Genomic DNA, 27,064 nt, shown 5'->3' with positions numbered 1-27,064 from the left:
AATTGACGAGGACCCGCAGAGGATCAAGAAATCCATCTCCTTTCAAGAGAAGTCAGTCTCCTCGCTCTCAGAAGTGGTCTTGCAGAACAGGCGAGGACTAGACCTCCTGTTCATGCAGCAAGGGGGCCTGTGTGCCGCCTTGAAGGAGGAGTGCTGCTTCTATGCAGACCACATGGGAGTCGTGAGAGACTCCATGGCAGAACTCCGAAACAGACTGGCTCAGAGACAGAAAGACAGGGAAGCCCAACAGGCTTGGTTCGAGTCCTGGTTAAATCGAGCACCATGGCTAACCACCCTAATTTCTACCCTAATAGGTCCATTGGCAATGCTACTTTTAGCTGTCACCTTCGGACCATGCCTGCTGAACAAGCTAGTCTCGTTCATTCAGACCCGCCTGGAATGGGCCAACATCCTGTTCATAGGCCGGCAACAAATGCTGTGAATTCGACCAGGGAACACTGCCAGTCATGAGATTTTCTACCCAGGTTTACTAAACCCCTTTCTTTCTCAAAAACCTCATACCTCATCTCAGTATATGACTACTTAGTTCATTTGTGAAAAGGGGGGGGGAGATGTAGTAGATAGGGTCAGGCGCTCAGAAAATCTCGCAATGTCACGGAAAGCAGCAGGATTCCTCTCCCCCTAACGCCTAGTGATAAGGGTTTACCCAAGAATGTAGTCCCCCCTAACATTAGTAACTTTCTACTCCTTACTAACCAATTACAGTAAGGTAAGACCCCCTGACATAGAGAAAAACTTTCCCAAGTATAAAACCCGATGAGATGGGACAATAAAGGCCTTGGACCGTCCACCATACTGGTGTCTGCGTGTGTTCTTGGCCTGAGTGACCCTGGAGAGTTTGGGTCGCTGTGCCGTTTCCTCAGAACCAGGTCGCCTTGCCTTGCATCAGAAGGCAACACCACAAGGCAAGAACATATATTGACCCTGCCTCCTCTGCGAATTTTTATCTGAACAGTGCTGGAATCCAGGATTTGGTAGCCATGTGTGTGTGTTTGTCTGTATTTTATTTGTCTTATTCTCTTTTTATGTTTTTTCTTTTAATAACTCTCCCTTAAAAATTTTGATTAACATTACATGGAACAGACTTAGAGTTTGTGAAGTGGCATGGGCCAAGTTAATGCTTTAAGAAGTGTTTTGTGTCGATTGAATGTGGTATTAAATAATTTGCCAGAATTTCTCTGATTTTCTAAAGTTGCCAGTAAAGGCTGTTCGGTTGTTTTGAGCTCCTAAGAATCTCTTGTTGATATTTCTCCAGTGCATCCAACTTAGAGGACACAAACAATTGTAATTCCTTTTAAATGTCTCCCTGTTTGAGAGAGTTTTTTTGGGGGGATGGGAGTAAGGGCTTGTCTGTCCTGCTTGGCACAGCCCAGGCAGGGCTTTCCCAGTCACATTCCACACTCCATTTCCCAGCTGGAGCCACTGGTGCCCCTGAGTTGTGCTGCCCCAGCCCCAGGGACGCTCTCCTTGCCTGCCCATTCCCCCACGGTCTCTGGGCAGGGATGGCCTCACTGGAGGTTGCTGACATCCTCAGCAACCTGCAGGCTGCTGCTGGATTTTCCTGCTCCAGAGGCTTGTTCAGCCTTCAGCTCCTCGGTGCAGGAATTCAGTGTCCCAGGGCTCATTAACATTCAGAACACCTGAACCAGCCAAGCCTCTTGAGAATAATTTAAGTTTTCAAACCATCTGTGGTTAATTTGACCGATTTCAGTAGTGAGTTAAAACGGAATATATTCTATTTACAAAGACAGTGATGAACCATTTTTAGGTCCTTTTTAGGTTTTTTCCTGTTCATAAATTGATATGTGTAGTCTCCAATTGATATTGAATCCAAGTTCCTCCTCATGCAGTTTGAATAGATATGAAAATCAAGACCCTTCATGGCTGATAATCAATCAGACTCTGTCTCTACCCCCACCCCACCATTTCCCCCATCCAAGCCCTGGCACTCAGAGCAGCCTTGTGCAAATCTGAGCTCCCTCCAGCCCAGGCTGCACCTGCAGCTTTCAGCTCCTTGGCTCCTACTCCCACCTGCTTTTCTTGGAGAAGGAGCTGCCCGAGACAGAGAGGGATGTTCATTTCTTGTCAGCCAACAAAGCCAAGGGAAGGCACAACTCCATCAAATGCAAAAGTCATTCTTCTCCCTGGCTCTACCCCACACCTGATCCCCACAGTTTGTCCTGTTTCCTTCATCCCTCCTTTGCCAGGCTCTTTCTGGGACAAGGGAGCTCTGTTCTGGCTATGGAAGGAGGTGCAAGTGCCACCACTGGAGTGGGAACCACAACTCATCAGGTTTGTGTCCTCTGGGAGTCAGGAACTGGTGAGACTCAGAGGTACAGAAAGTTTCTCTTCATGGCCAACTGACCATAGTTGAACAGGACACAATTTAATTACAATCTCACTCTTCCCTGAGCTATGTACAACGTCCCAGCAGTGTCTGATGAGTCCAACATTCACAAGTTATTTCCATATTAGAATTAATTTTAGACAAATGTGGTTCTGCAATAGATATAAACACAATTAAGTTCATGTATCAGGATGCTCATCCTGGAGTGGAGGCAAACAGCTCCAACAATCCCTGATTTGCAAATCTGTCTGTGGTGGATGGAGAAGGGAGGTCAGGCTGCTGTTGGTGTTGAGGAAATGCTGAAACTAACCTGACTCATTTCATCTCCTCATGCCCTGGCTGATCTCCCCTCTTTCCCCTTCCACCCATTGGCTTTTGTCTCCCACCAGCCCCCTGTGCAGAGCCTGGCTCTGTGTTCTCCATCCCCTCCTCGATGGCACTGCCAGGCTGGGATGGGGAGCCCCTCAGCCTTCCCTGCTCCGGGCTGGACAAGCCCAGCTCCCTCAGCCTCTGCTCACAGCCCAAGGGCTCCAGCCCCACCTTGGAGACCCTTCCCAGACCCTGCTCCAGCTGCCAGACATCTTTCCTGCCCTGGGGAATCCAACCCAGGCCACAGTGACCTGGATAATCCCTGTCCTTGCTGTCCTGATCACACAGTCCCAGCCCCTTGTCCCCTTTCAGGCTCTGGGGTGGATCCTTTGGAACATCCTTTGGTGGAGGCTGTGGCTCCAGGTGGGCTGGGGGGATCCCAGGGGACAGGAACCCTGCTGGGCATGAACAGCGTTGGACTTGTTGGGAGAAACTGTGAGTATTACTGTGCCTGAGTGGGTCGCAGCTGGTGAGAGAGAGACGGTGAATCTTGTATCTTGATCAGAAGGCTTGATTTATTAAGATATTATATATAATACATTATGACTATACTAATAGAATATAGAGAGAGGTTTGCAGAGCAGCTAGGCTAGCTAAGAATCGAAAGAAAGAATCTATAACAAAGTTGTGGCCAAGGACTCAGTCCCCTAGCTTGCACCGGTGATTGGCCCTTAATTATAAATATAGGAAATGAGCCAATCAAGGTGTCCCTGTTGCATTCCACAGCAGCTGATAATAATTGTTTACCTTGTCTTCTGAAGCCTCTGGCCTCCAGAAGACGCAGAAATCCGAAAGAAAGGATTTCTGTGGAGAAATGTCTGCGACATCTCACCTTTCTAAATTGTATAAAATAAAAGAAAAATGCTGATGTGGAATGAACAGGAAATTTCATCACCTATAAAATATAGGGTACTAATAAATCACTAAAACAATCCTACAATATAAGAAAAATGCAAAATACAATGTAAAGAGAATTTGAGTCCATGCAGCTGAGTTGTTTATTTTGGACATCTGAGAGTCCTTTTTGTCCTGAAACATAAGGAGGCCACGAAGTGGGCCCATCCCAGGAATTTTTTGAGCCCAACGGCCCAGGCCAAACCCATGAGGAAGGCTCTGCATTTCCACAGGCCTGAACCCTGCTGCCAGCACAATGGCAGCACGGGTAGTGAGACGCTTCCTTGCCCCATAACCACTGAGGCATGCCAGCAGTGAGGAAATAGAAGCATTCCCCAGAAATCCCATCTGGGGTCTGGAAATGTTTGTTTCCCACAGCAACACGGCACCACCCCCACCGGGCTGGGAACCAAAGGCAGGGCTCTCGGGAGCCCCCTCCCCCTCGCCCCTAGGGCGCAAGAGGGGCAGCAGAGATGGCAGCCTCCATGGGACAGCAACCGAAACACCACCCCTAAAACCGCAGAGAACACCGAGCTTGAAAGCCGGCAGCTGGACTGCCGCAAGGGTCAGCTGGCGGGCAGCCCCCGCTCCACTGAAGGAGAGACTCCCCGCCGGGGTGGCTGCTGGGGCAGCCGGCCCGGGACGGCCCAAGTTCGAACAAGCCGCCGCTTCCAGGGCAGTCTCTGACGCCGACCCGGAGGGCAGAGCCGCTGGGACGTCCGGTGGAAGCAGCGGGGGGGAAGCCGGAACTGGGGAGGGAACCGCGCTGATCGTGGGATCCGCCACGGGCTGCTCCAAGGGTCCCGCAGGTTCAGCACGGTTTTCTGCCGCTGACTCTGGGACTGTCTCGGCTTGAGGTGGCGGAGACGCGTGGGAACACGCTGTTGCTGCGTCCCTTGGCTCTGAAAGCGGCGGCAGGCACGGCACGGGGCCGGCGCTGTCCCCCGCCGCTGACTCCGGGGTCCGCTGCGGAGGCGCAGTCGCAGTCTCCGTCGCAGCGCAAACAGGCAGCAGCGGAGCCGGGAGAAGCGGCGGAGCATCGCTGTTGCTTAGCAACAGGTCAATCGCCGAAAGTGCTGTCTCTTGTGCCTTCTCCAACACAGGCTCTGGCGGGGGCGGGGAGGCCAGTGAAACCGCGGGCGGGACCGCCTGGAGTGACGGCTCTGGCAGGGCCATGGAGGAAACCTCAGAGACCGGTGCCGCCCCCATGTCTGAAGGCGGAGTCTGAGAGGCTGGCTGTGGCTTGAGCAGCCACTCCCATCCCCCCAGAGAGAGAGAAGAGGGGGAAGGAGAAGACTCCATCTGAGCATGCTCTGGAGCAAGAGTAAAAAAAACTTCTTCGCGCCACGAAGTTTCAGCCCACCCTGCTGCGAAGCAGGGGGGGAGAAAAAGCCCAAAGTCATCTCCCACCGGGTCTTCTGCCAAGGGGGGGGGGAAACGGAGCTTGTCCATAACAGTTAGAGATCCATTGAAAACAAGCTGCTCTGCGTTTCAAAACTGGGAAAAGCTTTATAAATGCTGGGTAGGTAGAAGGCAACACGTGTCCCTCAATGTAGACGCGCTGGATAATCGAGTCCATGCACTCCCAGATGAAAACATCTAAAGCGTACAGGACATCAGTAAAGAACCCAAAAAGCTTTGCCCATTGAAAGAATCCATAGATATCTGTTTCTGACAAAAGGAAACCATCTTCTCTAGACCAGTGTTTCCAGAGGGCAATAACTTTCTCCTCTGAAGGGGAGAATTGAATCTCTTCTGGCAAGGCATGGGTCTGCCATACGAACAGCCACAAGCTACGAAGGGCTGGTTCATCAGGGATAGAAAAGTGAACAATACCTTTTGAAAGAGTCCAGCTTTCTCTGGCCAGCTCCACAGGTCTGCTGCTCTTTTCCATCATCTTTCCTGATGGTTTTCCAGAAGAAGGTTCTGTTGTGGTCAGCCTTGGCTGCGAACTCTGTCCAAATCTTCAGTTCTTCAGCTCCTGGCTTGAATCCACTTTTGTGGTCACTTCAAAGCAACCACCGAATGCTACACATACAGGATTTTTACCCAGTGCAGCAATTTTGCTCCTCTGGTCTTATCAGATTAATCTTTGCTCTTACACGAGGGGTCACCAGATATTACCGCGCCTGAGTGGGTCGCAGCTGGTGAGAGAGAGACGGTGAATCTTGTATCTTGATCAGAAGGCTTGATTTATTAAGACATTATATATAATATATTATGACTATACTAATAGAATATAGAGAGAGGTTTGCAGAGCAGCTAGGCTAGCTAAGAATCGAAAGAAAGAATCTATAACAAAGTTGTGGCCAAGGACTCAGTCCCCTAGCTTGCACTGGTGATTGGCCCTTATAATTATAAACATAGGAAATGAGCCAATCAAGGTGTCCCTGTTGCATTCCACAGCAGCTGATAATAATTGTTTACCTTGTCTTCTGAAGCCTCTGGCCTCCAGAAGACGCAGAAATCCGAAAGAAAGGATTTCTGTGGAGGAATGTCTGCGACACTGTGAGGGGGAGCTGGGGCAGAGTGACCAACCCAGTGACCTGACACAGCCCTTCTGGGATGTCACACAGCCCCTCTGCAACCTGCTCTGTGATGTCACAGTTGGCTCTGTGATGTCACGGAGGCTGCCTATGGTGTCACAGCTGCTCGATGACCTCACATAACCCACTCTGTGATGTCACAGTCCACTCTGTGACCTCATGTTACCAGATGATAAAAATGTCTCCACCAGCTGAGCTGACACCTGGAGCTTGTTCTCTAAAACCCCAGGTGTATGGAAACCACACAGTGCCCATTGTGTGAGAAGGGGAGCTGGAAGTTCACCAGCCTCAGTGTCCAGTCAGCTCAGCCAGGCCCACTGGAACATTGGGGTCCACAACCACCAGGGACCACCAGAGAGACCCTCAGGATAGAAGAATGCAGGGGTAAAGGGGAGGGGAAATATGTTAATGATTTTGGAGAAATTATTATCATATGTATGTTTAGTCCAGGACAATCAATGAATATGTGTGCACAATACAGAATATAAACAGAAACTTTCTTGCTCTCAGCCTGCATGGCTTTGGGAGGAGCTATTCCCTGTGCATCCAGCTGAATAAAGAATGCTGCTTCTTAATGCTACATTGGGGTTAAGGAATTTTCTGTTTTACCAAATTTTTGGTAACACTCCCACTGCCAGGGAAAGCTCTGTCTCCTGCTTCTCACAAACAGAGAAGGGCTGGTGGCAGATGTGGGGCTCGGAGGCTGCCTGGGGCACAGTGACCATGAAATAATCAACATTTCAATGTTCTGTTGTCAAGAAGGAGGGGCAGCAACAAAACTTCTACACTGGAATTAGGAAGGGCAGACTTTGGCCTATTCGGGATGCTGATTTGGGGAGTACAAAATTGGGTCCTGATTTTTTTAAGAGACACAGCCCTTAAAAACAAGGGTGTCCAGGCAGTTTGGACACAAAGGAAGTAATCTTAAGGGGGAAGGAGCAGCCTGTCCCAGTGTGGCAAGAGATGAGCTAGTGAGGAAAATGACTGGCCTAGCTGCCCATGGAGATTTTGTGGGAACTCAGGGGAAAAGCTGAGCTATTTAATACCTTGTTTGTCTCAATTTTCCATATTAGGACTGGTTGTCCTCAGGACAAGTGTTCTCCTGAGCTGGTAGATGGGAACATGGAGCAGAACAGCCCCTGTAATCCAGGAGGGAGCAGCTGCTGACCTGCTGAGCCACTCAGATGTTTAGGTGTGTGGGATCAGATGGGATCCATCCTAGGGGAATGAGGGAGCTGGTGGATGAGCTCCCCAAGCTGCTCTTCATCATTTACCATCAGTCCTGGCTCAGCAGGGAGGTCCCAGAGGACTGGAGGTGCCAGTGTGAGCCCATCCCTAAGAAGGGCTGGAAGGAGGATCTGGGGAACTCCAGGCCTGTCAGCCTGACCTGGGTGCCTGGCAATGTTATGGAACAGATCACCTTGAGTGCCATCCCAGGGCACCCACAGGATGGCCGAGGGATCAGAGCCAGCCAGTGTGGATTTAGGGGTGGCAAGTCCTGCCTGGTCTCCTTTTATGACCAGGTGACCCACCTGTGGATGTGGGAAAGGCTGTGGATATTGTGTACCTGGACTTCAGCAAAGCCTTTGACACTGTCTCTGACAGAATTCCCTGGAAAAGCTGCAGCCCATGGCTTGGGCAGGTTCCCCTCGCTGGGAGATTTAAGAGCTGGCTGGAGGCTGAGCCCAGAGAGTGGTGGGGATGGTGCTGCACCCAGCTGGTGTCCAGGCACTGGTGGTGTCCCACAGGGATCTGTGTTGGGCCCAGTCCTATTTAATATCTTCACTGATGATCTGGGTGAGGGGATCGAGTCCAGCATTCACAAATTGCAGATGGCACCAAGCTGGGTGTGAGTGTGGATCTGCCGGAGGGCAGGACAAGAAGACACAGCCATAAGCTGCACCAGGGGAGGCTCAGGCTGGACAAAAAGAAGTTCTTGACAGAAAAGGTGAGTGGGCATTGGAATAGGCTGGCCAGGGGGGAGGTGGCAAAACCACTGTCCCTCTCCAGTGGCATTTAGTGGCATGGTCTGGGTGACAAGGTATTAGGGCATTGGTTGGGCTTGATGATCCCAAAGGTCTTTTCCAGCCTATTTGATTCTGTCCTTCTCTGATAATTGGGACACTCTGGAGCCATTGTGACACTGCAGGGCATTGTGGAACTGAGAGGACCATGGTGACACTGTGCAGCCCCACAGAACCAGGGGTGCATGGTGGTGCTCTGTTATAAATGAGAAGCTTGACTAGGCTAATATTCAAGCAGCAATCAATTTATTAATTAATATGGCAAAGTATGAGCAATACAGCGTTGGGTACAGTAGGGGAAGTTTTCCCTCCAGCTGCACACCGATAGTTAAAATTTACAGGTATTTATAGGGGGTATTCATCAGCTTTCTCAGAAGTTTCTATTCCCAATTTTTACGTCACAATTCTGTACACTATTGTGATTTAGTTTTTCTTGAGACGTATCCCAGAAAGGAGTATCCCCAGATGGTGGGGCCCAGCTTCTGAAAGAAGAAAGACAAATCCCATCTGGTGAGGTCCAGCTCTCCAGATGTGGGTCCACCTTTTAATTGCAGAGATTATAAATCCCATAACAGTGATGTCCAGCTTCCCTTGGTCGAAACTATAAATCCTGGAGTTAATGTTCATCTTCCTTTCTCAAGCTGCTTTTCACTGTTTTGTTAAGGCGTGAGATAAGCATGTTTCCTTTTATATATTCTAAAGCTATAGTTTCAAAGATCCTTACTACAAGCAACATTCTGCAATTATACTTCAAACGGTTATTATCGCAAAACTCTTTAAGGCTTACCTACAAGCAGAATATTCTTGTCAAAAAGCAGTACCTTAAAACTTTAAATCAAATGCTCGTAAATCAACTTAAGACATATAAAAGTTAATAGCAAAATAAGGATAGATTCAAAGGCCTTCTTAAATGCTTAAATTTCCTCAGTTATTTATTAGAATTTGTCTTTATAAATGTCCCAAGTTTGGTTTCCATACATATTACAATCACAAATACACACTTTGCCTGTATGTACCCAACAAGAAACAGAACTTTGTATTTCACAAAAGCTGTGCCCATTTCTGTTCATTGCTGATCTGATGGGGATCAGCCACTTGGAGGTTCCTCAGCCACACGGAGGTTGATGAGGAATTTTCTTACTCCAGAGGCCTCTTCTTTCCTGAGCTCTTCAGCTCAGGAATTCAGTGAGAAAGACTCATAAATATTTGTCCAAAACACCCAAACCAGAAAAGCCCCTGGGAATAATTTAAGTTTTCAATTGTTCTGTGATTAATTAGAAAAATTTAAGACGTGTATTCAAAGTCAGTCTGCTATATTGAAAAAAAAAAAAGCAGAGATAACTGTTTTTTCCTATTGTCTTTTCCTCCTTATAGTTTAGTATCAGCAATGTCCAATTGATATTGACCCCCTGCGCCTTCTAATGCAGTCTGATTAGATATAAAAATCAACACCCTTCATGGCTGAAAATTAATATCACTTTGTCACCACCCTCTCCCCACAGTTTCACTCATCCAACCCTGGCACTGCTGTGGATCAGGAATGGTGTGGCCAGCAGGAGCAGGGATGTGAATCTTCCCCTGTGCTCAGCATTGCTTGGGCAGCACCTTGAGTGCTGTGTCCAGTTCTGGGCCCCCTAATGTAGGAAGGACATGGAGGGGCTGGAGCGTGTCCAGAAAAGGGCAACAAGGCTGGGGAGGGGTCTGGAACACAAGTCCTGTGCGGAGTGGCTGAGGGAGCTGGGGTTGTTTATCCTTGGAGAAGAGGAGGCTCAGGGGAAACAAAGCAGTGTCAGGGCACAGGTTGGACTTGATGATCTCCAAGGTCTTTTCCCACCTTGCTGATTCTGGGATTCTCTGAAACCGCCCTTGCAGCAGTTGCAGGATGAGCCCTAGGCCTCCTCTTCAGAAGCTCCAGCAGCCCAGGTCCCTCAGCTTCTCCTCCCAGCCCCAAAGCCCATCCTGTCAGCCCTGCAGAGCCTCTGCAGCTCCTCCTCACTGCTCAGAACAGGGAGCCCCAGAGCCAGACACAGCAGCCCAGATGTGCCCCCCTGGCCTGGGGTGCCTCTGGCAAGGGAGCAGCACCAGGCACTGCAGGAGCCTGCAGACAATTCCTGCAGCACTTGTAGGATGATCCTGCTGCCCAAGGGACGTTCCCATGGGGCCAAGTCAGGAACTTCAATGGGGAGCGGGGCCAGAGAGGAAAGGGCAAACAGGGATGGGCTGTTTGCAGGGGAGGGAAAAAGTCTGGGCAAAAGGAAGAAATCTGTAAAGGGAATAGTAAAGAAAGCCATGGTGAAGCAAAGGAAATGCTCAGGGCAGTTTGGGGGTGGCTGCCAGGCAGACCTGGCTCTGAGCAAGAGCATCTGCAGTGGGACAGGAAACTCCCAGCTGATGGGAACAAACTTTATGGCTGACTGCAGAGGTCAGGACAAAGCTGAGTGGTTTCCCTGGTGTCCCCCAGCCCTTGCTGGCCCCAGGGGCTGATGTCATTTGTGCTCATTGATGTTCATCTCCCCATACCCATGGCCAGAGGCTGCTCACAGGGGTTTTCTGTGCTGAGCATTGGCCTGGCCGTGTTCTTGAGAGAGCCTGGGCAAGAAGCCTGGAGCCCCCAGGCCCTGGGCTGAGGCGTCAGCGCTGCCCCAGCAGTGCCCATGGCCTGTCCCTGCTGCAGCCCCAGCACTGTCAACCCCAGGGCTGTGCCTGGCCCCAAGAGCACTCAGGCCCTACAGCAACACCAGGGCCACCAGGGCAGCGGGGCAGGACCAGGGCAGCAGCACTGGCAACACCAAGTGCTGCTGCTGCTGGGCACAGCTGCTGTGCCAGCACTGATCTGCCCCAGCTCTGCACACAGACATTGCTGCTGCAGCTCCAGAGAAGGCAACCAAAGGGCATCTCTGCAGAAAACTTTGCTGTGAGAGAGCCTATATTTCTTTTAAAGGCACCAAGAGTGCAGCTCCCCATTGAAAGTGTCTATGGCCACAGGGAAGGTGGAAAGAAAAATGAGAAATGGTATAAGCATGATATTCCTTTGTGGACAACGTGAAAAAACTAATACAAAGGGAAAAAAGATAAAACCACAACCAAAGAAACCAGAAGTGTGAAAGATGTCTTTTATTATATGTGAGTTGCAGAAATTGGCCAGCAGTTTATTGTTCCTGAAAGCATCCAGTCATCAGACTCCACACTGCAGCCTTGAGCTCCTGGTTCCTCAGGCTGTAGAGAAGGGGGTTCAGGGCTGGAGGCACCACCGAGTACAGAACTGACAGGCCCAGATCCAGGGATGGTGACGAAATCGAGAGGGGCTTCAGGTGAGCAAATGTGGCAGTGCTGAGGAACAGGGAGAGCACGGCCAGGTGAGGGAGGCAGGTGGAAAATGCTTTGTGCCTTCCCTGCTCAGAGGGGATCCTCAGCACTGCCCTGAAGATTTGCACATAGGAGAAAACAATGAACACAAAACAACACAATGCTAAAGAGATGGAAAACACCATGGACCCAAATTCCCTTAGGCAGGAATGTGAGCAAGAGAGCTTGAGGATCTGGGGGATTTCATAGAAGAACTGGCCTGGGGCATTGCCATGGCACAGGGGCAGGGAAAATGTATTGGCTGTGTTCAGCAGAGCATTGAGAAAGGCACAGGCCCAGGCAGCTGCTGCCATGTGGGCACAAGCTCTGCTACCCAGGAGGGTCCCATAGTGCGGGGGTTTGCAGATGGACACGTAGCGGTCATAGCACATGATGGTCAGGAGGGAAAACTCTGCTGAAATAAAAAATCCAAAACAAAAGACCTGTGCAGCACATCCTGTGTAGGAGATGTTCCTGGTGTCCCAGAGGGAATTGTGCATGCCTTTGGGGACAGTGGTGCAGATGGGAGCCCAGGTTGCTGAGGGCCAGGTTGAGCAGGTGGTGGCCACAGGCTACAGTGCTGATGATGAGGCCGTTGCCCAGGAGGGCAGCCAGGGAGATGCCCAGCAAGAGGCAGAAGTGCAGGAGCTGCAGCTGCTGCATGTCTGCCAATGCCAGCAGGAGGAGGGGCCTGATGGAGCTGCTGTTGGACATTTCCTGTGTCTGGCCATGGGGACCTGTACATGGACTAAGGACAGTGCAGATTTAGAGGAGATAAGTGCAACCAAAATCACAGCCATTTCCCATACACCCTCATCTGGAACATCAGACACTCATTTGTCTTCATGAGTTCTTCATTCATTTGTCTTCATGAGTTCTTCATAAGCTCCACCAGAACTGTCCTGGTATTCTTGTTTATAAATCCTCAGCATTTCTGCTGCCCTCAGAGAGAACAGAGCAAGTTTTTTGAGGTAAAGTGATGAGTGGAGAATGAGGGGAGGTTTTCTGTCATTCTGACCTCTTCAGAATTTTTCTGGGTTCTAAACTTTCTCCAGGGGAGGATTATCACCCTCCCATGCTTCCCCTAAAAAAGTCCCATGCACTGCTGAGAGGGGATGTTACCACAACAGCCCAGCTCCACATTTGTAGTCAAGGACTCACATTGCTCATTTCACCAACCCAGCAGCATTTTCAGTGTCAGAACACATCTGCCTTTCCCCATCATTCTTATAAGTCAGAGATGCTCTCGGGCAGGTTTGCCCCCTGGATTGAAGCTCCCAGCTTGGACTGAAATCTCAGGGAGACTTCCAAGTGTCCTTACAATGGCATTGGATGAAGGGAGATGCAGCTCCTTCCCTGGCTGCACTGACAGCATTGCCCAGAGCTGGGCACTGAGCACCCTGAGCCAGCTGTGCCCCCTGCCAGAGACCCCAGGGCTGGGCAGCTGCTCCCAGCCCTGTGCTCTGCAGAGGGAACTGAGCCCAGGGCTGCAGATCTGCCCCACGGCTCTGCCGCAGCTCTGCCTGCACAGGAGGGGCTGCACGCCTTGGAGCCCCGGCCCTGAGGGCAGAGGCTTGGCTGGGGCACAGGAGGGAGGGGGCTTGTTCAGAGGGAGGGGCTGCACTGGAGGGGATCCTGTGGACATCTCTCAACTCTCCCTGCCACAGCATTGCTGGGTTTTGTTTTCTCTCCTTGCCTGATCTTCGCTCTGCTTCCTGCAGATTTTCCTCCTGCAGGCGTTTCCCTGTGCCTGATCTCTCCATGCCAGCACTGACAGACCCCAAATGTCTGTGCACTCTCCTTGGCCTGACTGAGCCCTGCCTGTTTGCAGGGTACTACCTGGGGGCAGGTTCTGTTTGCAGCTTGGAGACAGGACAGCTCAGACTGAGCCTGATGGGTCCAGAAAAGGTGATGCTGGTGCTGTCCATGGGCAGAGTGGCTGCAAGAACATTAGGGATCTCCTGTGAACCTATTGATCACTAAAAGTAACAGTTCAGATGTTTCAGGCACTTGACGAAAAAATAACTAGTAATTCATACTAACTTTAATATTTAAGCCTCCCTTCCTGACATTCCCCACTGCTAGGAAACTGAATACAAAGTCTTAAGAAATATCTTATTTTCTATCAAAATCCTTGCCTTGTAAATATTCTATGACTGATAAGAACCCCTCAGCATGTCAAAGTTCCATGAGCATTTCACCTCTCCTGTACCAGAAATACTCAGAGTTATACTCACAGACTCTGTAGGCATTGGGATGTTCCAGCTGTAGGAGATCACTGCACGAGCTGCAGCTGCATTGTCCTGCAGCCAGAGGTTCCTGTGCCAAGGGCTGGCAGTGATTCTACCCCAGGCACTTCTCAGCACCTTCCCAGCCCTGACTGATTGAAGCTCACTGTGCCTCTGGGCTGTGCTCGGGGTGGCTGCAGGCAGTGCCCCAGATCTGCAGGGCTGGCAGATGAGCTTCTCAAGAGAAATGTGGTTTTGATGCTCTTCTGGTTACCAGGAGCTGCCTCTGTGCCAGGATCCCAGCCCAACTCAGCAGCACAGACACACCACAAGGACTTTAATGAGCCTCTGGGGCTTTGTGCTCAGGCCTGGAACATCACTCCCTGAGAGGGAGCTGAAGAAACCTCTCCAGAACTCCAAGTCAGAATCCAACTCCAAAGTTTCTTGGACTTTTAATGGGTCCCACCAAGGTTCACAACTGAGAAAATGTCCCCAGGCTCCAGGCAGAGCAGAGAACTGGAGGCAGTGATGACATGTGGGGACAAGGAGAAGCCAAGTCTTGGTGCCCTGGGGCACAGCAGCAGAGTCTGTGCCACCAAGGGCTCTGAGGAGACACCTTGTCCTGAGGCACTGGGGTCTCCTGGCACAGCCCCAGCCAGGCTGGGCACTGTCAGCCCCTTGTCCTGCCCTCAGCATCCCCCCTAGCCCACATCCCAGTGGCCTCAAGGATCTGCTGGAAGGAGTCCCTGGGGAGCCTTGCTCAGGAATGGCCCTGGGGGCTCCTGAATGCTCCCAAGGCCTGCACATTTTTCAAAGGACTTGGGGTTTTGCTTTTGCCTTGGAAACTCTGAGAGCTTTGTGCAGTCATGGCCTCAACTTCTGTGTTGTAATTAGTCCCTGCAGAGGCTTTGTCAGTAACAACAGTCAGTGGGGCTCATTAATGCTTCAAGGTACTTCAGTTCTTTTAAGGTACTTGATGTTTCCCTTGGAATACAGACTCTGGGAGATATTTGTGCAATCATGGCCCCAATTATCTGTGTTAATTAGTCCCTGGAGAGCTTTGTACTGACACGCAGTGGGGCTCATTAACGCTTTGAGACACTCAAGGTGTTGAAGGTACTTTGGATTTTCCTTTCCACACTGAGTGTCTGAAAGGTTTCTGTGCTATCCTGGCCACCAATTCTCTCCTCTAAGGAGTCCATGAGTAGCCTGTGTTGGAGAGGGACCTCAGTGGGAGCCATGAATGCCTGGAGACACTTCAGTTGTTTCCTCTGCCTTTGACTCCTGGAAAGGTTTGTGCAATCTCCTCTCAGGCCCTGAGGATCAAGGGCTCAACTCCAAATGCACAGTGAGGCTCATGAGGATCAAGCACATCCTGACAAACCCTGGCTCTGCCTTGATTTCCCTCTGCTCCAGTGTAGTTCATTAGGAGGCTTTCCTTTGACAGTTATGAAGAAATAGTTCAAAGAGCTTCCAGGAAATATGTAGTCCTATTTTAAAGGATGTCTTTTATTGTTGTTCCTATTACACAAGAGATGATTGCAGCATTCAGTGAGTGATATTGATGCAGGGACTCTCCTAAGGAGGTCTGGCCTGCTCAGAGAAGCTGTGCCTTGAGCTCTGAGTCAGTGTGGACGACCTTGCTCCACATTCCCCAAGCCCATCGTGTCTCTCCTCACTCACCTGGGACCTGCTTTGCTCGGAGAAGTGGCTGCACACAGCAAAAGAGGGATTTTCCTTCTTTGATTTTTGAAGCAATCTAAAACTCCTGAGTTTCCCCATTGCAAACAGACATCCTCCTCAGACAGTCAAGCCCAAGCTGCCACCAGGAATACTCCAGACCTGCCCTGGGCCAGCTGTGAGGGTGGATCATCATCCCAATATGCAGTGGTGCCATTGCAAGGGACTGTTGCCATGGACACTGCAAGGACACCACTGATGGGTTTGGGTGCCATGGCAACGCCTATCAGTTCAGGTTTCCTTGGAAACCAGCCCAAGGAGCCATTTCTGAAGCCAGATTCCATGGCCACTTGCCTGCAGAGCTGTTGCTGCCCTCGGCTGCCATGGCAACCCTGGGACAAAGCGGTGCCAGGGCCATTCCAGGTACAATTGCAGTGACACTCGTTGGTGCCACCAGGTGCCATGGCAACGGCCATGGGGAGCCATTCCTTGGTTTGGTGCCATGGCAACCAATGCCCAGCCCCATTGTGATGGTTGGTGGCCATGGAAAGCTGCCCTGGGCCCTTGCTCAGGGCTGGTGTCAGTGCCCAGAGCCAGAGGAGATCCCTTGCTGGGGGCTGTGCCATGGCCACCTGCCCTGTGCCACGCTGGCCGCTCAGGCACCAGGAACCAGCAGCCAATGGCACTGCCAGGGCCAAAGGCCAGGTCAGCCAGACAGAAAGGGGTGGGGCTGGGCGCTGTTTCCATGGCAACCAGCACTGGGGAGACACCTGGGTCACCTGGCCTGGCAGTTGCCATGGAAACCCCTGGCAGAGATTGAGGGCACAGCCCCTGGCACTGAGACACTGCTGGGCCGGGTGCTGAGCACAGGGCTGAGCACGCAGAGATGGTTTTGTTCTTGCTGAGCTGCAGCACAGCCAAGGCCTGTCCTGCCCCTCATCCAGCCACGCTGGGGAGGGGCTGGGGCTGCGGGGGAGCTAGGCAGGGGACACAGCCAGGACAGGGGACCCCAACCGACCCTGGGGTACCTCAGACCAGAGGACATCATGCTCAGTGTATGAAGGGGAGAAACAAGGAGGAAGGGGGGAATTTTGGAGTGAGGGCTTTTGCCTTCCCAGGGAACACCTAGGCTAGAGGGGGCCCTGTTTCACCAGTGGGCAGGGTCAGTACCAAAGACACAGACACCAACTTAAGGAATTGTGTCATTTATATCATGCACAGCTGCAGAGATTTACAAAAGGATAAGCTCAGCAAAGCCCATCATCATTAGCAAAGAATTACAAAAGAAGCTCAGCAATCCATCATAACCCATCATTACATTTTGATGACTAACCCCTTGGTGAAACGCTAGAGGTGTTTGTGGCAGACAAAGATTCTGGCTGACTATCAAAGTACACCTTACAGACAACAGAAGTACTTAAGTGACACTGTTCTTCATTCCCTTTTCTCAATCTCATTCGAATTAGGAACAAGAATTCTGTTGTCCATGGAGCTGGCACCTTTTTAATTCCAGAATAATGCCCCCAGGCCCTTTGCTGTTCAGCTTTCCTATGCTGTCTGTGGCTAACAAGGCTTGGGGGGGGCCTTTCCCCTCTGGCTGGAAGGGGCCGGGTCCCAGTCCCTGAGGGGCACCCAGGCTCCTGGATGGAATTCCTGTGCAAGTCCCTCAGTGTCACAGCAGCCTTCACATGGAGCCCTGTGGATCAGAGCATTTCCCAAAGGGGCCCTTAGGGCAAACAGGGAGATCTGGTTTGGCAGGATGTGTAAAACAATCTCCTGTCAGATCTACTTGTTCTCACACAGAATCCTTGGCTGTAGGGACACATTCCCATTGTTCCTGCCCAGGTTTCAGGACTCTGAGTTGTCTCTCCTAGAAGCTGCTCCTTCAGCTGCCCCGGGAGGGCCTTTTGGCCTGCAGACCCACACTCTGGCTCCATTATTAGGGCTGCTGGATCCAAACCCTTTATCTCCACAAACGGTGGTGACTGGAGATGGATCTCCTTTTTTCACAATCCTTCTTAAAATTGCAAGATCAATAATTGTGCTACCCTGTCATGGGGTTGAATAATCCAATCTTGTTCATTATTGTTTAACAGAGTTTTTGTAATTTCTCCTGGATATTCTGCATCAATTCCTCCTGCCATGACAGGAACACTTTGCAAGGCCAAGCTCCAAGGGAGCAGTTACCAAAGCAAAGTGTCCTGGAGGAATCTGAATTCCTGTTTCAGTATTGACAGCTCTCATTTGCTTTGAATTTATCGTAATGAATTCCAATAAATGAAGGCCCAGCCCTGCAGCCTCTGGGCTGGCCCTGCCAGGGGCCATCACAGCCAGAACAATTTCCCAGGCAGCCCAAGTCTCACTGCCCATGGTGTTGCTTTCTGATGCAAGGCGAGGCGACTTGGTTCTGAGGAAACGGCACGGCGACTTAAACTCTCTAGGGTCACTCGGGCTAAGAACACACACAGACACTAGTATGGTGGACAGTTCAAGACTTTTATTCTCTCATCTCGTTGGGTTTTATACTGGGAAAGTTTTTTCTTTCAGGGGGGTCTTACTTTACTGTAATTGGTTAGTAAGGAGTAGAAAGTTACTAATGTTAGGGGGGACTACATTCTTGGGTGATCTTTTATCACTAGGCGTTAGGGGGAGAGGAATTCTACTGCTTTCCGTGACATCACGAGATTTTCCGAGCGCCTAACCCTATCTACTACACCATGGTTGGATTTGCAAATTGGGGGCAGCCATGCACAGCCAGGGGGTTTCCATTTCCCCAGTGGGCCTTTGTTAAGGGCATGGAGCACATCTGGGAGATGCATTCTTCATGGGCAAAGGTTCCCATCTCCTCATTTTTTCAACTGCTCTTTTAACAACCCCTTCACCTTTTCAACCAATCCTGCAGCTTGTAGATAGTCCGGTACATGAAAAACCCTGCAGGCTTAATCACTGTATTTTTCACAGGAACAGACAAAGCATTCTGCATCACAGTATCAGCACACCCTGTAAAAATAGCCAATTTCCTTCCTTCCTCCTTTTTTCATTGTATACAATCTCACAAAGTTGACCACTGACATTAGGGTCTTGGCCAATCCTGTTCTGTAGGGTATTTAGTGTTACATCCCTGAGCAGTCAAAGATACCAAATTAGTATCATCAGCACTACTTCACATTATTATTATTTTATATGTAGATAGTGATATAAAAATATAGATATAGATAGATATAGACACATATATATATATAAATCTATAAATACATATTAGGGTCCTATTATCCTTTAAATACGTATATAGTTAGTTATTATATTGATATTTCACTTGCAGAAATGCATCTGAGCTCAAGATTAAAACCTTCTTCTGTTGCTCCATGTGGCAGCATTCCAACAATAATTGTTCCTTCTGAAGGTGCTGTTTCCTATGTACTCTTAACAAATTCATCTTTGTCTGCCCAAACCCACAAGTTCTTTTGGCTTTCCATGTGCAATTTTTGGATGCATTTGAAGACATCCAGGGGTGCAGCTTCTTTTACCCGACTGCCCCACTGCTCCCATGGGGCTCTGACCTCAGCCCACTCCAGAGCCAGGGAACTCAAGGGAAGGGCTTCCCATCTGGGAATTTCTGATGGGACTGATTCCTCACACTGACATTGAACAAGTGACCTTTGGTTGGGATCTGGCCAGACTGTGCCAGTTTTATTTTACCAGTGGGCAGGTGTGGGAACTCAGCACAGCAGTCCTGATGTGCAGAGTCACCAAGACAACCCTTGGGGGGTTCAGAGGTCCTGTAATGTTGCCAGAAGTGTTTAGTGGTTGGACTTTGATCCGGCACGGGAAACAACACCTGCATGAGGATGGGAGGATCACACAGGGATAAATGGTGAAGGGATAGATTAATTATAGTGTGAAACACAGGTTTTAGAATCTCGGTACAGGGGGGTTCTAAGGGGACAAGATGGAGGAATTAGGGTGTGTCCTGTCCTTCTTCTTCTTCTTCTTGTCATCCATCTTCGGTGGTGATGGTGGCACTTTGAGATTGGTTCTTACTGAATGTGCACTTGTCAATAAGGGTGAAAGGTATTGGGGAGAAAAGGCAAATATCTTATACGTAGTTTTTGGTATAAAGATAAGTGACTGCCCCGGGGGCAGTCAGTGTGCTCATGGCTGACTTGCTGTGCCAACCTCTGTCGGGCCGGGAGAAAATATTGTAGATAAGAATTAATAAACAACACTGAAGACCGAAAAACCTGAAGACTCCTTTCATCCTTTGGAGCGCGGGCTGCCCCAAGGCCATCCCGAGCCTTTCCAGGCCATTAGAACAGGGGAGGAACGGGACAGGCAGGGTCAGCACCAAAGACACAGACTACAACTGAAGGAATCAGTGTCATTTCCTGCAGTTCAGAGCAGCAAAGAATCACAAAAGGAGCAGCTTAGCAATGCACCCAATCATCCCCACCAAAGATTGCAGCAGTGATTAAGAAAGATCCAGCAGCATTTACCCTCAGCCTTTACCATCCCCCAGATCCACACAGCAGCTGGGGAAGCTGTCACAGCCAAGGGCTGCAGAGCCACTCCTGGGCACTGGGAATTCCTGCAGGTGCCTCCAGCCACAGGTGAGGCTCCAACCCCGCTGGGAGAAGGCCCAGCTCTGACAGTGCTGAATGAACAAACCGACAGCACTGCTAGTGTGGCAACATCTGGTTTCATCCTCCTCTTGGGTCCCTCCCAAAGCCTGGCCAGGGCCCCAGGAGAAACCAAGGGAGGTGACTTTGACCATACAGCCCCAAACAAGGCCAGATGTCAGATTTCATGGCCTTGTCTGGCTTCTAAATGCACCAAGGTCAATACATGTTTCACTAATGAGTGGCTACATCTATCACAGGGCTGATGACCATGCTTATTTCATTAGGGGGCAGATACAAAGATAACCTTTGGTTGGAAGGTTCATCCAGAGGCCACCTCTGGCTCAGGGCCTGCTGTTCAGGCCTCACTCAGGGCTGGTGTCCAGGCCTTGGCACTTCAGGGACATGGTTTAGTGCTGGGCTTGACACTGCTGGGTGACCGGCTGCACTGGGTGAGCTCAGAGATCTTTTCCAACAGAAAGGATTCTGTGATTCCATGATTATATCCACTGCATTCAGCTGGGTCTATTTTAGCAGCATTACTTTGCTCAGAAGGTCTCCTCTTGCCCAGCTCCTGTGGCCTGAGGCTTCAGCTCCTTCAGCTCCTGGTGCTGAGCTGCACATGCTGAATGAGACGACTCGGAGAGAAGAACACAGTCCATGCAATTCCTTCTGGGACACGGAGAGGGGAGGCTGTGCAAACAGGAGCATTGTTTGCTGTGGCCTCCTCTCTGCCCTTCACACCTTTCAGTACTTTGAACCAGCCAAGAGCTTTCTCCAAGAGTGCAATGGAGCAGCTGCTCCTGCTCCTGGGCCTGCCTCTTCCCAGTCTCTGCCTTTGAATGATTCTGTCCCTCTTGCTGTGCCCTCTGTTCCCCCAGGGCTCACTGGCTGCTGCCCAGGACTGTGGCACTGGCACAGATCCAGTGCTCCAGAGCCTCCTTTCTGTGCCCTTGGAGCTGCCTGGGCACAGCAGCCTTTTCCATCTGGAAGCTCCCAATGGACAGGGAGTGCCCAACTCCGTTTCTTGCACAGCCTCCAGCAGTCCAGGGCTGCCATCTCCAGTCCCTGCTGGCACTGGGGGCTCCCAGGTGCCTCAGGCTGCTGTGACACCACTGCACACGAGAGGGAAGAGGGGCAGGGGCTGTGCTCAAAGTCAGCTCCATGTGCTGCTGCTGCTGCTGCTGCTGCTGCTGCTGCTGCTGCTGCTGCTGCGGGGTCATTTGTGCAGCCCTGGCCCAGAGTCAGGGATCAGATCCTGCCAGTCTCTTCCAGCCCTGGCTGCTCAGAGTTTGGGCCTTGGAGCCTCAGGTGGCCAAAGGCAGCTGCTCCTGGTCCCTCTGTGTGCCTGAGTTCAGCAGTGCTGCTCCATCAGTCTGTGCCCAGCAATGGGGAAAAGCCTCAGCCCTGCAGGGCCAGGAGCTGTCGGGCTCTGCCTGAGCAGCTCAGCCAGCAAGAAGGGAGCTGCTCCACACGGGAACCAGGAGCAAAGGACATTCCTTTGATAGGACATGTTTTCTATTTAAAGGAAAAAAAAGGAAAAGAAAAAAAATTGATAAATTGTAAAAGATAAGAATAAAATCCAAGTGTTAGTGAAAAAACATAACATACAGTTAATGAAAAAAAACAAAACATAAAGGCCAAGTTAAATTCTTTGCATTAAGAGGTAAATGATCTTTTTAAAAAGAGAACTCAATTATTTACATTGTAAATGTGCTGATGGCATGGATCCATCTTACTGACCTCAGCAGCCTTTTAAAAGATTCTGGGCTTTGTTTCCAACACTGGTATTTCAAATTGTGGTCGAAGCAAGAGAAAATTTCTTTGTGCCCTTCCAGTTCACAGCAGGACTGGGAATGGAAAATCTGTCAAAGCCCAAATCCTTTAGAAGATGACCTTCCTTCTCAGCCTGGGAATGAGCTGCACATTCCCTTTGAACTGTCAGGGATTTTTTAGAGTCACAAAGTCCCACTTACAGCTTTTGCTCTGGTTTGGCAGTGCAGAAGGGTAATTCTCCATCCACCAGCTCCAGACTGCACTGCCTCAGGAGCACGGCCCCCTCACCAGCTTTGGCCCACTTGTGCCCTTCTAGAGGAGGAAGAAAATGCAATTGCACAATTCCAGCCAATAAAGAAGGAAGAATGAGACAGACAAAACACCCTGTACAGATCCGGGCATTCAGCTGGGAATGTGGAGAGTTTGGGTCCTTGTCAACTGGACGTGTTTCCCCAGCTGCAGTCTCTGGGCCTGCAGCAGAGTCTCACTCACCTGCCAAAGGAGAAAGCTCAGGCGCTGTGCTCGCAACAGGCTCGTCTGATGCAAAGCTGTCAGAGCAATGTGAGGGCAGAGCCAGCCAAGCCGGGCCCAGGGCTGAGCCCAGCAGAGCCCTGGCAGAGCCCAGAGCAGCCTCAGCACCCACAGAGCCCGCCTGCAAGGAGAGAAAGCAGAAACCGCCTGTCAGCTGAGGGCTCCTGTGCCCTTGTGCCAAGGCCTGTGGTGCCCAGGCCATGCTGGCTGTGCCCAGAGCTGTGCCCAGAGCTGCCCATCCCTGCTGCCTTTGGCAGCAGAGCAGAAGGGCAGCACATGTGCCCAGCCTGCAGCCAGCCACGGCACATCCAGCCTCAGCAGCTGCCCAGAGCAGGATGCTCCTGTGCTCGCTGCCATCTCCCAAAAGCTCTGATCCCACCCTGCCAAGCACACAGGGACCCACCTCACGCCACCCACGGCTGGAAGAAAAGCTGCTCCCAAACTGTGTCCTCGGCCTTCTCCAAGGGCACAGCCCATCCATGCCACAGCTGCTCCCAAGCACTTCCCCATCCACACTGGACCACCTGGAACGCTTCTTCTGCAAAAAAAAACCAACATATTATTGAAAAGAGGTTAGATGCAAAAAGGGAAAACAAGAAAAATGGTAAAAACTCCCATCTCTGTCAGGGTCTTGAGGAAGGCCCAACCCCTGCATGCCAGGGAAAAACCCAGCCATGGGTGAGGGAAGCCCACACTTTCTCTCTTCCCCCCCACACTGCCCCCCAAAATCATAGTGACCCCAAAGCAAACAAGGGCAGTGGAGCAGCCCAAGCCCTTCCTTGCCTGCACAGCAAAGCAGCTGTGCACAGGTTCTGGAGTCCCACCTCTGCTCCCACCATGGGGCTTTGTTTGTGTCGGGCTGGCTGCCCCAGCCCCAGCCTGGGGCACAGTGAGTGCTGGGGTCTGTTTGCAGGGCCAGGAGCCCACTCCTATTTCGTACCTACCCCAGCCCATCCTCCTAGCCCTGCCAAAAGCAGCTGGGCAGCGACTGAAGAATGAGCTGCATCTGCCCCAGCAAAGGGGGAACCTTTGGTTCCCCGCCACGCTGGGTCATGCCCAAATCTGGCAGCATTTCCTCGACTGGGAACTCATCTGCAAATTCACTGTGGAGTTTGGCTTTGAAGAAGGTGCCAGAATCAAAGTCCACCACCTTCAGCCGCCCGTGGCCAGGCTGAGGAAGATCTTGTCATCCTTGATGTCACCCTCGCTGTCTCCACCAGCAGCAGCAGCAGCAGCAGCAGCATCCCCACCCGGTACAGCTTCTCCAGGGGCTTCTTCCCCTTCCCTGGGGGCAGACCAGGCTCTCAGGGCTGTGCCCAGGGCCCCAGCTGTCAGGGAACCAGGACAAGCAAAACCAGCTGGGATGGCGGCCACTAGTGCTGGGCAGAGCAGCTCAGCTCCAGCACAAGGGCTGCGTGTTCCCATCCCATGACCCCGGTGCAGTAACACAGGCAGCGCAAAAAGGTCTGGGTTCCTTTGCTTCTGACTGCCAAGGCATGTGTGGCGCTGGAACTTACCAGGACCCTGGATCAAAGTGTGCCTGTGGCTCTCTCCCTTCTTCTATGGCAGAGGAATATCCTGCATCCAAGGACCACAGAACAGGTCTTCTAAGGTGGGTCTGTCCAAGGAGTTCACGGATAAACACCACCTGATCAGATCTTTGCACTCTGGGGAAAGAAAGCAGAAATTGCCTGTCAGCCAGAGAAGGCTCCTGTCTGCTTTGCCCCACTATTCCCATGCAACCTAACCTCTGTCAAAGCTGTGTGAGATAACAGTTTCCAGTGACATTTCTTTCCCCTGGTTTGCAGAAGGAAATACTCTGTGGTCAGGATAGGAACCACACAGTTTAGAAAGCGAAACCCAAAAGGAAAGACTAAACTCCCTTTAGAAGTTGAACCCCAGTGCTTCAGGAACAGGCCCAGTGCCCATGCACTTGAGAGGAAAATGCATCATCTGCCTATGGCAGAGCCCTCCTGCCTCCCGCAGGTTTTTGACACTTCCAGCAGAAATCTCCTGTGTGGGCTGGCTTTCACTCTAGGAGCTAAACAGCTTCTCCTTTCTCTGCTTCTGTTTTGTTTCTAGGGGTTTTGGACAAGTGGTCAGAGCACTCAACAATGCCACAGGAGGAGAGGTAAATGTCAACAAGCCCCACAGACTCTGCTGCACATGAGGGCTTTCCCCTCTTGTGTGACCTGTGGCTGGAGCTTTGGGCAGAGCTGTGCTGAAAAGGCACAAGAAGCACAGACTGGTGCCAGCCTGCAAAATACATTTGGGACTTTGTCCTCCTCAGCTGCCAGAAGGAAGGCAGGGAGGCAGCAGTTCCTTTCAGAGAAGGATGCGCTCACTCGCTCTCCATTGCAAAAACAAAGGTGGTGCCTTAGAGCACCTCACTGCTCTTTGGGGATACAGCTTCAGAGTCCTGAATTCTCATTTCTGGCTGCCAGCAAATACATCTGAAAGTTACTGGTAGTTCCTTAGCCACCTGCAGTGCTGCATTTGGGAACTGCACGTAGGGAGAGATCTGCAAGGTGTCCCTAAAAGCCCTAAGCCATGCCCATAATCCAATATGTATCCACAGAGTACTAAGGCATGGATTACTTCTTCTGAATCCCAAAAAAAGCAGCAGACAGTGTGGTCAGTGGTTTGTGGGTGATAGCTGAGACACCACTGTTACCAAGTGGACAAGGCAAAACGTCAGTGGCCCCACGTGTCCTGTAACTGTCCCCAAAGGGAGCAGAGAAATGGGCTGTTGGAATGTCAGTTCCTAATTAGTGCAGTGCCTAATCACAAGGCAGTTTGGCACAGCTCAGCTGTATCATTGCAAAATCACTTGCTCCATGTGCATTGTCATCTCATGCCACCAACTTCTCCAGTTAATGATTTTCAATGTCATTTTAGGTTGCCATAAAAAAAATACATCTTCAATGACTGAGAACAGAGGAACTAACTGTTAATGAAATCATGATCATGAAGTGTAGGAGTCCCAGTGTTGTGAATTATTTAGACAGGTGAGAGGTCATGGTCTTATCCCATCAATGGGCATTTACATACAGCGAACATGAGAGGTTAAAATCCCACTTTGGTCAGTGGCAGAAAGTGGAGCTGTTAGCTTTTATTTATACATATTTCTCTGCTCATCTCCAATGGATGAGAAGAGAGTGCATCTTGTCTGCATGAGTTTTTCCTGCCACTTGTCGTTTGAAAATTATTCCAAAATTATTCAAAACTGGATCAGCTGTATCTTACTAAGTCAACACCCTCAGAGTACATTGCCTCCACATTTTTTTGGGATTGATTTTTTAAAGTTTCTTAAATGCTGATGAACCATCCTAAAGTGGATTTCTCTTAGATCGTTGCCCCTCTTTGTTATTGCTGGGCATGCCAGGAAGACTTGGTGCTTATTTCCAGGAACACCATGCCTGACAGGTTTTCACCTGGGCTGTTATTAAACTGCATTTTTCACCTGCTGGCCATCTAAGATATCTCTAAGATATCTCTAAGACATCTCCTTTTTCACTGCTGTGCCTTTCTCCTCCAGACTGCACAGACTGCAGATTGGCTATTCCTTTGATTCTGTCCTAGTCACAAAGGCACCTGGAAACAAGAAACCCAGAAGCAAAACATCAAGGTAGCCATGCATGTTTATCTTCCCAGCCTTGTTTCCTTCTTTCAGCTACCTTCTGGGTGAGGAACTCTGGCTGGTAATGGAGTACATGGATGGAGGCACCCTGAGTGATGTCATCCGCAAGACCTTCCTGTCTGAAGACCACATTGCAGCCATCAGTCGGGAGGTCAGCAATCCCATCTGTGCTTCTGAGGGCTTGGGCAGGATTGTCTGGGAACAGGAGCTCATAACAGGAGTGATTTCATGTGCCAGGATTTGTTTCTGTGTGGCTGGTATGCTATGGGCAAGTAAAAGCATCTCAAGTGAAAGGCCTGCCAGTGGCCCTGCACTCACTGTACTCAGTGCCAGTACTCTTATCTCCTGCTGTTGTACTCTCGCTCTGCCTCTTGTATTTGCTGTTCCCCATCTTGCCTCGCTAAACTTTTTTCTGTCTTCACTGCATTCTTTGCCTGTAAAAGCAAAGGTGCTGGTGGCAGAATTTGAAACAAACAGCAAAGAAAAAGAGAGACTCGATTCTCTCAGTCCTCAGCTAAGAAAGATAGGAGTGCAGCCAAAATGCTCTTTGCTTCTGAGCACATCCACTGCAGCAGGAGTCATCCTGGCTGGTTTGCAGGGGAAAGTCTAAAAGAGCAGGTGCTGTTACTCTTTCCAAAGCTGACATGCCTTTCCTCAGAAAGGTCCTGCTCTGCAAGTGTTGGAGCAGCAAGCTCTTCCTCTCAGTGGCACTGTGTTCTGCCATTACTCCCATTACACTGGAGAGGGAATCTTTTAGATTCTTTGTTTCTTTCTCATGTGATGAAATCACATCACTCATTTTTGCCCTCCTCTTTCTGTTTCCTCTCTCAGTGCCTGCAAGGACTGGATTTTCTTCATTCAAACAATGTGATCCATCAAGATGTGAAGAGTGACAACATCCTTCTCAGAACCGATGGCTCTGTCAAGTTGAGTCAGTATATTCTTGTTCAGGTGCAGCGTTCCAGGGATGTGGGTGTGGGGCTGCTTGGAGTGACAGCCAGCTCCCCAAAAATGGTGCTGGTGGCAGCGCAGGGACACCCACTGTGA

At 50.5% G+C, this 27,064-nt stretch overlaps 1 pseudogene; it reads left to right on the top strand.

The window, feature by feature from the left end:
- The first annotated feature begins 5,208 nt into the window (after positions 1-5,208).
- On the top strand, positions 5,209-27,064 carry LOC131094993 (serine/threonine-protein kinase PAK 3-like; annotated as a pseudogene).

The sequence above is a fragment of the Melospiza georgiana genome, chromosome 32 (genome assembly GCF_028018845.1).
Source record: "Melospiza georgiana isolate bMelGeo1 chromosome 32, bMelGeo1.pri, whole genome shotgun sequence".
Taxonomy (NCBI): Eukaryota; Metazoa; Chordata; class Aves; order Passeriformes; family Passerellidae; genus Melospiza; species Melospiza georgiana.
The sequence above is the reverse complement of the archived record's forward strand: the minus strand, read 5'-3'. Positions and strand labels throughout refer to the sequence as shown.